The sequence below is a fragment of the Fundulus heteroclitus genome, chromosome 4, assembly GCF_011125445.2.
Source record: "Fundulus heteroclitus isolate FHET01 chromosome 4, MU-UCD_Fhet_4.1, whole genome shotgun sequence".
Classification (NCBI taxonomy): Eukaryota; Metazoa; Chordata; class Actinopteri; order Cyprinodontiformes; family Fundulidae; genus Fundulus; species Fundulus heteroclitus.
The window spans coordinates 4,972,225-4,981,971 of record NC_046364.1 but is presented as its reverse complement, the minus strand read 5'-3'; the positions used below and the strand labels follow the sequence as shown (position 1 = coordinate 4,981,971).

The 9,747-nt window shown below is 36.1% G+C and overlaps 2 long non-coding RNA genes across 2 annotated transcripts; both read left to right on the top strand.

Moving 5' to 3' along the window:
• The first annotated feature begins 781 nt into the window (after positions 1-781).
• On the top strand, positions 782-1,519 carry LOC118562875. Its single transcript, XR_004930853.1, has 3 exons — positions 782-841; positions 1,248-1,375; positions 1,445-1,519. It is a non-coding gene; the product is annotated as an uncharacterized LOC118562875 (long non-coding RNA).
• A 4,477-nt stretch (positions 1,520-5,996) lies between these two features.
• On the top strand, positions 5,997-7,623 carry LOC118562874. Its single transcript, XR_004930852.1, has 2 exons — positions 5,997-6,439; positions 6,474-7,623. It is a non-coding gene; the product is annotated as an uncharacterized LOC118562874 (long non-coding RNA).
• Positions 7,624-9,747: the final 2,124 nt, after the last annotated feature.

Below are 9,747 nucleotides of genomic sequence, written 5' to 3'. Positions count from 1 at the left end.
TTAATCAAAATCTGTGAACAGATATTAGCTCAGCCATACAAGTACATAAACAAACAGTATTTTTCATGTAAAATTACACATTTATTTCCTGATTCCTGACTTTTTAAGTTGTATTCAATCTTCTTTTTTTTTTTGATCTAGCAGTATTTATTCCCAACCCTAAGACGAGTAAGTACTAAATATGTGCTGTATAAAAAGTAACTAGTCAATTTTTATGTTTGCAGGAACCACTGCAGAGACATGTAATGGAACACCTTCTCTCAAGAATTAATGGAGTTTTAGACCAGCCACATTAGGATTTGGATTATTTCCAATATATAGTAAATCAGGAGGTCTTTGTTTTAACATCTGCATCAACTCTTCGTGCTATACCCATGGATGTTATGGATTTTATTTTAACCCTTCAAAGAAAGATCAATGACACCCTTTCTCACAAAGAACATTGTGTTCTTACCACAGAAGTTTCTTGTGGACGAGGGCGACCCAAATTAGAAGTTTCTGAAGACCTTTTGGTCCATTTAATAGACATGGCCCTACCAGTGTCATGTATTTCAAACCTGCTCGGAGTCAGCATATCTACTATTTTCAGACGCATGCATGAGCTTGGGTTATCAACAAGATCTTCCTACAGCAATTTATCTGACAGCGAACTTGACAATGCAGTATTATCAATTAAGAACAGATTACCTAATGCTGGATATCGGATGGTAAAGTGTTGCCTTCAAGCAAAGAGTCACAGACTTCAGCGGGAACGGATCAAAGACTCAATGCACCAAGTTGATGGAGCTGGAGTTTTACAAAGAATGTTGCAGCTAGAGTGCATCGTCAGAAGGACAGAAAGGTACATCATAATGACATGTTTTCTTCTTTTTGGTAATATAGTATATATGTAATATTAACATGTTTGCCTTTAATTTTTACAGATTATGTACTGTTTTTAATGGTTAGTTTATGTAAGCACGTGTGAAGAAAAATTCTGGGTTCTGACTTATCAAAATTCAGAGGGGAAAGGAAAGTCAGGAGTCAAGTGGAAAACAATTGGTTTTTTGCTCTTTGGCCTTCTGCTTTTCTTCATTTGAAATATAATTCTCTATTAAGAATTGAGCGCCTATGGCGAGACGTGTGGACCAGTGTAACTCATCTCTACTATGAAGTACTTCACAATCTGGAGGAGCACGGACTTCTGGAGTTGTCCAACACTCTGCATTTGTTTTATGCACATTATGTGTTCCTGCCACACATTACAGATGCTCTGCACACCTTCACAAGAGGATGGGACAATCATCATTTAAAGTCTGAAGGTGGCCTCACCCCTAACCAGCTCTGGACCATGGGACACATGCAGAAACCTTCTCATGAGACTGAAGATGTGCAGGTTTGTTTATAGAAACAAAATCTAAACATTATTATTTGGCAGTTAGAAGTCATTGATTTCTGCTTATAGAACCTAGAGCTCTTTGGAACTGACTGGGAAACGTTTGATGGTGTCAGTGAAGAACCCTCTGGAGTTCAAGTCCCAGAAGTTGACTGTCCTCTGTCTTTAAATGCAATGGAAGCTGTGATGACCATGATCAATCCACTTGCACCTTCTCAATCATATGGACAGGACATTTTTGTGTCAATGATTCAGTATGTTGAAGATCACTGAGCAACAAGCGACAGCATTTAACACACCTTTTGTGAAAATATGACTATTTGCTGTATCCTACATTTGCAAATTTAATAAAAATGTACATTGATGTCACCATTTTTGGCTACTTACCATAAATGAAATGTAATTTCTCTGCACAGCCATTCATCTGTATTTGATTGTATTCTTTTTATTAATTTCCATACAGATTGTAACTTATGAAAGTATAGTTCATGGAGCTGTGTGTCGTTATGATTCGTGATGAAAAACTTTAATTATTGTGTTTGAATCCATAAATCAGAAGATTCACATCAATAATTCAATTTTTATTTCTTTAGAAAAAATACTTTCAAACTCCTTCATAAAAACATTGAAGGTTTATAAACTTTCATTCCTTGACCTGAATTTCTTGTAACTCAAACAGCTGAATATAACTTACACAAATGTTTTTAAAAACCTCTTGTAAGTAAAGTCCTTGAAAGTGTTTACTAATAAAACTGACAGAACTATAAGGATTTCACTAACAAACATTGGCCACTGTGGTTTGGCCTGTAAGTTTCAACAGAGCAGCACATTTTACTAACAAAAAACAAAATCACTCAGACGAGGCTAAATGATTGTCTGTAAGTAATGGCTGCTATCATATTTTCTTTGAATTCATTCAGGGTTGTAAGATATGCAACTGGAAGTGTGACTGTGTGGCTACAGGCACTAACAACAGGAAAACAAATGTTATGACTTGAGTCACAGTCATGGTAAAATTTCACAGAAATGAAGAAGTCCTTCTTCTCACTGGGCAGCACTGGCTTGTGTGCCTGTCCTGTTATCCACTGCATGATTTTGCCAACGGTCAGCTGCTGTGGATCCTCATTCTGACAATCTTGTCCTTGTAAAGAAGGTAGATGTTAAGGAGAAAACAAAAAGTTAAAAGCTTGGCTTTTTTTTGAAGATATGCATAACAGATGCTTTTTAAGTCAGATTTTGTTTTTTAAATTAACAGTTTTGGTTAAACTTTTAAATTAATGTTATAGGTGCATTCCATACTCTTGCAAAATGTTGATAATCTTGCACGACTTGAATGTGAATTAGTAGGTTATTATAAAATACAACTATCGCGTCCAGCTCTTAAGTAGTCCGCTCTAGAGGTGCTCAAAGCTGGTCAACCCAAAAAAGCAGCACAAAACATCCAGAAAGCTTCAAAATTTGCACCACAAGATGCATGTGACGCACCATGGGACATCTCAAAGCCCTCTGAGGCGCATTCACCATAGACATTTCATGTAAAGTCAATGGTCAGTGATGCTTAAAAGGAGTTTGGTCTGAAAGCAGCATTATGCTTCCATTCTACAGCAGACAATAAAAATAACTAAGAAGTTGATTGGATTTAAATATACTATAATAAATTATTCATATAAAATGAAAAGTACACACAAACACATAGATCAAAACACTATGGTTTCTATCACCATTGGCAGCAGTACATTTACAACAAAATAATCATGCTAGTTAAAACATACCACAGTCCTCTGTGTTTTGTAAAATGTCTTGAAAAAAGTTCATGATGTTGACTTCTGACTTCTCTGCTGTATCTCACAGAACCCTTCTCACTAAACCCAGGTTGGCATCTTTCGAGGACAAAGGCTGCATCCACCTGCCGTGATCAAAGGATACAAACAAGTCGTTCCATATGTTTACAAAACTATTTTAATGGAGACAACATAAATATGTACTCACTCTGCCATCTTCCCCAGGAACAAACCAGTGACGTGCGGTAGGGTTCATAGCTGGTGAGGCACTGACGTCATCAGAGTCAGATTTACAAATATATACACTCTACAGAGTAGACTCATTGCAAAGTGCTGAAGGAGACTGATTGAGCCAAATCAAATCACCAAGATACATGGAAAAATATTGATTATTTGATGAAAAGAAATAAAACTAAATTATTTGTCATTTGATTGGTAACAGTTTATGAGTTATGATGGATTTCTGCATTTGTAACACATTCTAAAAATATAACACACATTACGCACATTTCATTACAAAAACAAAACATGAGTAAATATCGCTGTCTTACCTCTACTTATAAATGAAGTCCATGCCATACTCTTTCTGAACAAAAATATCGTAATTTTCCGGTAAAAGTTCTCTTTACCTTCTTCAGTTTTAAAAGTCTCTCAGTCTAAATGGAGCTCACTGCCAGGGAGGAAAGCCTTCCCTGATCAGTCCTGTTCCGGCTGTATGTTTTGAGTCTTTTTAGTGCTTTACTTGTTTAGCATAACTCGCTAATAATACATCCATAACTTGCTGTGACTCTACAGTTTTAATTTCCTAACGTTGTGCTTCAAAGAATGCAGCACTAAATTAAACCATGGAGCCAGCTTCCTGTGAATAATCACCTTCTTTTTCAAGAGGGCTACATTGTCTAATGCAAAACACAACGAGGCAGTGACACCATTAACAAAGGCGTTGATTTTGAATGGGAAGAAATAACATTGCTGCCATCTCCTGGGTAGTTCTGTTATACTTGGGAAATTAAAAGGGGGACAGACCCTAAAGGTTGATACAGCAATATCTGATAAAGATCTACTATAACGAAACCTTCTTTTGGAGGTGGGGAACTCAGTTAAATTGAAATCAACGGTTATTTAAAAAAATGGTCAGATAGGGCAGGGTTGTGAGGAAATATTGTTAATTCTTTGCAATCAATGCCTTATGTCAGCACAAGGACCATGTTTCTGTTTCTTTAACTCTAATGAATAAAAATAACCCCACAAAACAAAAGTAGGAGACTTAATACATCATTGTTTAAGGATGAAGAATTTTTCAAATATTTTAAAGAAGAGAGGGCTTCATACTTGGAGTACAATGATCTAACAGAGACATCAGCATATATCCTCTGGGAGGCAGGGGAATAAGTGATGAGAGTTGAGATGATTTAATTCTCATCTCATAACAAAGAAGATAGAAAACATAAAGATTCAGGAATTAGAAAAAATTAAGAAAAAATTACTAGAAGCCTCTCAGGAAGAGGGAAAGCTGGGTAAAATCCATAAAACAATATTAGAATTTAACAAATATATTGACAAGTAAAATACATTTTTGATTCAAAGAATTTGAATATAAAACTTTGATCAAGACAATAAGTCAGGATGCTTCTTAGCTAATCAGCTAAACACAAACGAAGAAAAAACAAATATTTGCAGATACAGACTCAACTGTTAATACATTATATGATTCTGAAAGGATAAACAACACCTTCCAAAATTTCTACAAATCTTTATACACATTGCAGATAAACCCATCAGATAATGACATTGAGCAATTTCTGGATAAAATAACACTTCCTAAATTGTCAGATACTCAAACAATGACCCTGGATTCACCGCTGACAAAAGTTTAAATTGAGGATGCTCTAAAAAGCATGCCCAATAAAAAGGCTCCGGGTCCAGATGGATCTCCAGTTGAGTTTTATAAAAAAGTTCTGGAATATCCTGTCACCAGCGTTCCACAGAATGTTGCAAGAAACTCAGGGAAAGGACAGATTCCTGGCTATGAATTCTGCTACCATTAGTCTCATGCTTAAGCAAGTTATCTTGTTCTCTCTTTTTCCTCTACTCTAATTTTGTCACATTTTCTCCCTTTTAGCATTTTGTGTCATCTTTTTATCTTCCTTTGTCTCCTACTTTTACATTTTTGTGCCCATTGAACATGAAATTGTCCCTGAAAAATATCTAATGAAGCTTTTTGCATATGGCGAAAGCAGTAATGCTCCACTTGTGAAATTAAATCTGTGGAGCTCTCTTTGGCATTAAGACAGCAATTCTGAATGCTACACTGCCAGACAGGACATATAAAAAAACTATTTAATTCAATTAAATTTTATTTGTATAACGCCAATTAATGATACATGTCATCTCAAGGCACTTTCCAAAGTCAAATTCAATCAGATTTTACAGATTTGTCAAAAAGTTTCCTGTCTAAGTGATAGAATTATTATTACTATGTCTACATATTTTAGGTTATTTACTATTTTCATTTCATTTATCATATATATTTACTCTTTACTACTAAGAAGTTTTAAGGTTTTAGATTTCTCTATTATATTTGCAGAAGGCCTGCAGAAAGCAGAGAAATATGTTGTGACTATGATAAGTGTTTTTATGAACTCTATTCAGCCATCTGGAGTGCTGCACTGTGTGAACTGCTTGGTTTTATATGGAAGGTCACAGTTATTTTGCTTATCCCTACCCCTTAGATTCAAAATGGAACCAGGGATTCCCTTTCCTAATAAATAGAGAGGGGGCGACGGATTTGCTTCAGATCGGATTTGGACATCTGTATTAAGCATCTCCGTTCGATCTCCTTGCAAGCTTATTTGAAAATCAATCTCATTGTTGTCTCTCCTTCTTGTGTTGTTAATGAATGTTTTAGGTGTTTGAACCTGACATTTAATTGGTCCTTCGAGCCGGATCCCAACATACAGGAGGATTTCCTCTGGGTGAGGTGAACCGGGTGAAAAGTCAGTGATCACTGCATTCAGATCCTTTTCCAAGGGCCTAGTCCATCTCGCCTCTGGGTTTCTGACTGTTGACGGGAAGTCCGAGGGAGGTTTGACAGCAGTGGTGAGTGGATTTGTTTTTTTTAAAGGTATAAATGAGTACCTGAGAGGTATTGCGCATAGAAGGGATAACGGAGTCCGAGAAAGTCCGTGATAACAAACCCTATCATCCTTGGCACTGATAGGTACACTAAGGGGTAACAGAGCCCAAAAGGTCTGTGAATTGAAGGGGTAACAGAGCCCAAAAGGTCTGTGAATTGAAGGGGTAACAGAGCCCAAAAGGTCTGTGAATCGAAGGGGTAACAGAGCCCAAAAAGTCTGTGTAGAAAAAAAACAAAGTAGGATAACGGCATCCTGATAATAGGCCGTGTAATTCGAGTATAGGGCGGCAGAGTCCTACAAAACTAATGTCTGCATTGTGTGTTTGTGTGTTTTGTGTGTATGACTGGAAAATTAAATACCACTCGGTATTTTCTTTTCATTTAAAAACAGTGGGATTGTAAGTAACAAGCCTTTGTGGAGGTCTAGCAAGAATTCTCCACTCGAAAGAGTTGAAGTGAGAATTACCACAACAGGTATTTTATTGTTACCCCACGGTGTAAAACTCCCAGCCTATAGAACACCCTATGTGTTACAGGACTGGATCAAATTTATAAAAATGGGAAAGGAACAAAGGAAAACGTTGAAACAGCTCCAGAGTAAAGACTGGAAATTCATTGAACAGCAGGACCCTGATAAAATAAAACCTTTAGCTTCATGGGTAAAATAATACAATGCAGGTTTAAGGGGTGATTTAACAAACAAAAATAGCTAAAATTCCAGGAAGGTATTATCAATAAATGAAGAGATTTAAAAGGGGATCCCACAGAAACAATTTGGGAGTCTTTGAAAATACAGCGGTTAGTCAAGGAGGTATTTAAAGTACCGTAGAAAAAAGAAAAGAAAAACAAAGTGTCGCAGAAGACTCTTTTCGCGCAAGCTGTCTGTCTGATATGTTTTTGTTTTTGTTATATCTTGTCCAATGTAATGTGTCGTTTAATGGGATCATTGTATGAAAGGAGAGAATGTTTGAACCCACAGCGCTTGAGAGTGTGTGTGCGCGCGAGTGGGTCTGTGTGTGTAAATCTGCGTATATGTGTGTGCATATATGTGTGTGCGTATGTTTGGCTCAGAATAGCGTCTGAGTGGAGAGATTTACAGTGGAAAAGTACTGTGTGGAGTTGATCTGCATGAAGGGAGAATTTGGCCAGAATAGTGGTAAAAAGTTATTATAGTTGATATTTGGCAGGGGATTAAACATTTCTTTGAGACAACTGAAAAAGAAAAAAGAAAAATATATATTTTTTTTGGTACAAGCATAATTTTAACTAGTGTCATTTATTGCAAAATTGCATATTAAGATTCCCAAATGAGCTTTAATACTTTGAGTAATAAAAAGATAAAATACAAGATTCATTGAAATAATAAAATTAATAGTTTGACAGCCTTAGTTTAGAGATGATATACCAGACTTATATCTGGTTGAAAAAAGAAAAGCGAAAAAAAGGGAAACGGAAACGGAAATAAAAGGACGTTGCACCGGGGAAGCGTTTACATGGGGGGACTGACTAGACACTTCCGTTGTGGATAAAAGTGTTCTGAACTGCTAATAGCGACGTATAACTTTCAAAAATGGATAAGCGTCCAGGTGTCTGCAAGACAGAGTTGCATCCTTGCGGGACTGAAGTGTAAAACCGTGTTTGGACGAAACACAGGGGGGTCTTAGCCAGCGCACGCTTTCCACTTTTTAAACTAAGCGGGAACTTAACACGTTGAAAACATCTTTCAGCGTTGCCATTGATGTTTTGAAAAATATTAAAAACATAGATCTGTCTGTGTAAGATAATGGAAAAAACAGGCCTTCGTCTGTTTGTTTTTTCTGAATGTCATCATTTCTATGTAACTGTATGTATGTATCTATTTAACTAAACGTTCGTCTGGGTGAACTTATAAATCATGGTTTCAAAGATGTTCATTTGTTTTGGGAGAACTGCAGCTCCTAATTCAAATAACATTTTTAAGCATTAACTATGTTAAGTAAAAACTAAAGAAGGAACAAGAGATACTTCAATAACAAAGTTTGTTTTTTTTAACATTAAATATCAGGGCCGAATTAAATTGATACACGGAGAGATTAAAATGGTTTAAACGAAAAATATTTCAGCTTTGTTAGAAAATTGTAACAGGCAATGAGCTGTACATAAAGGTTGTTGGGTTTACTCCACTACAGAATTAGGCAGTGACCCCATTGTTTGAGCCCTAAAGTAATACAAACTCACGGAGATCTTATTGCTTATAACAATAGTGATTCATCACAAACCAGTCCATTTGAAAGAAGTTTAGAAATACATGATAAAATGTAAAAATAAAAAAAAACTGTGCTTTGGCTTTGATCAAACCTGTATGAAACTACATATGGTTGCTTTTCTAAGGGTTTTCTATTTATTTATTTTATTTCTTTTTACTTGGGATTTGAATGCAACTAATGAGAAATTTTGAAAAGTGTCAAATTATCAGAAGGCAACGTTACACGCGTCATCAGTTACAAAATCATCTGATGTTATTAGTTATGCTGAACTGAGGTGAACCTCAGAGGGACAGTATAACCTGAGAAGGACAATAGATATGATAAACAACTCTGACCATGATGTAAACATCTGAATGTTATGGCAAGGCTGGGTCTGTGTGTTCTGGCCTGGGGCACGAAAACTATGTCAGAGGGAAAAATAAAATAAAGCCAGCTTCTGAAGGGTTAAATTCTAATTCTAATCTTGGGTTGTTTTGGGTAGCCTTCTCAATGTGCTTACTGGGAAAACTCTTATCATTTATAGAGAAACACTAGAAGCTCAGAAACCTAAAAGACAAAATCATTGCTTTAAGGTTTAACGCTTGACCAATTGAGATTTGGGAAGTTATGTATAAATAAAGATATTACTAACAGCAAATACACATGGTCAATGGACCAGAAGGATGTCAAAAGTTTGTAATAAGTCAAAAACCTAAGTCCAGGCCCGTATTAAGACAATGTGGTGCCCCTGGGCATTGTACCTCAAAACCCCCACACCCATCAGACATAATCAAGGGGATTTCTGTAATGTAATTTACTATTTACTAACTTACACAACTACATGTAGGCATATGAGCATTGAGCAATATTCAAATATCTCATTTTAAAATGTTGAAATCAAAAAGCACAGCTTTTGATGTCTGTTCATTTTGGATTAATTTTCTGTAGCGTTAAAAAAGACGATACATTTGAACGTAATTGTGGACCAGCTCAACAATGACAGATTGGGGAGGGGGAGTGATAGATCATGTAGCCTAATCTTGATTTATTTATCATTTATTATTATTGTGACATCAGTGTTCACAAAATGAATAATGTATGGTCTTTCAACAATTTCAAGTAAATAATATAACAATTTATGAAAAATATATTTTTAAAGCATGTGTCATGTGGTGCCCCCCCATCCCCATGCTTGGTGACCCTGGGCACTGGCCCACTGGCCCTTATGGA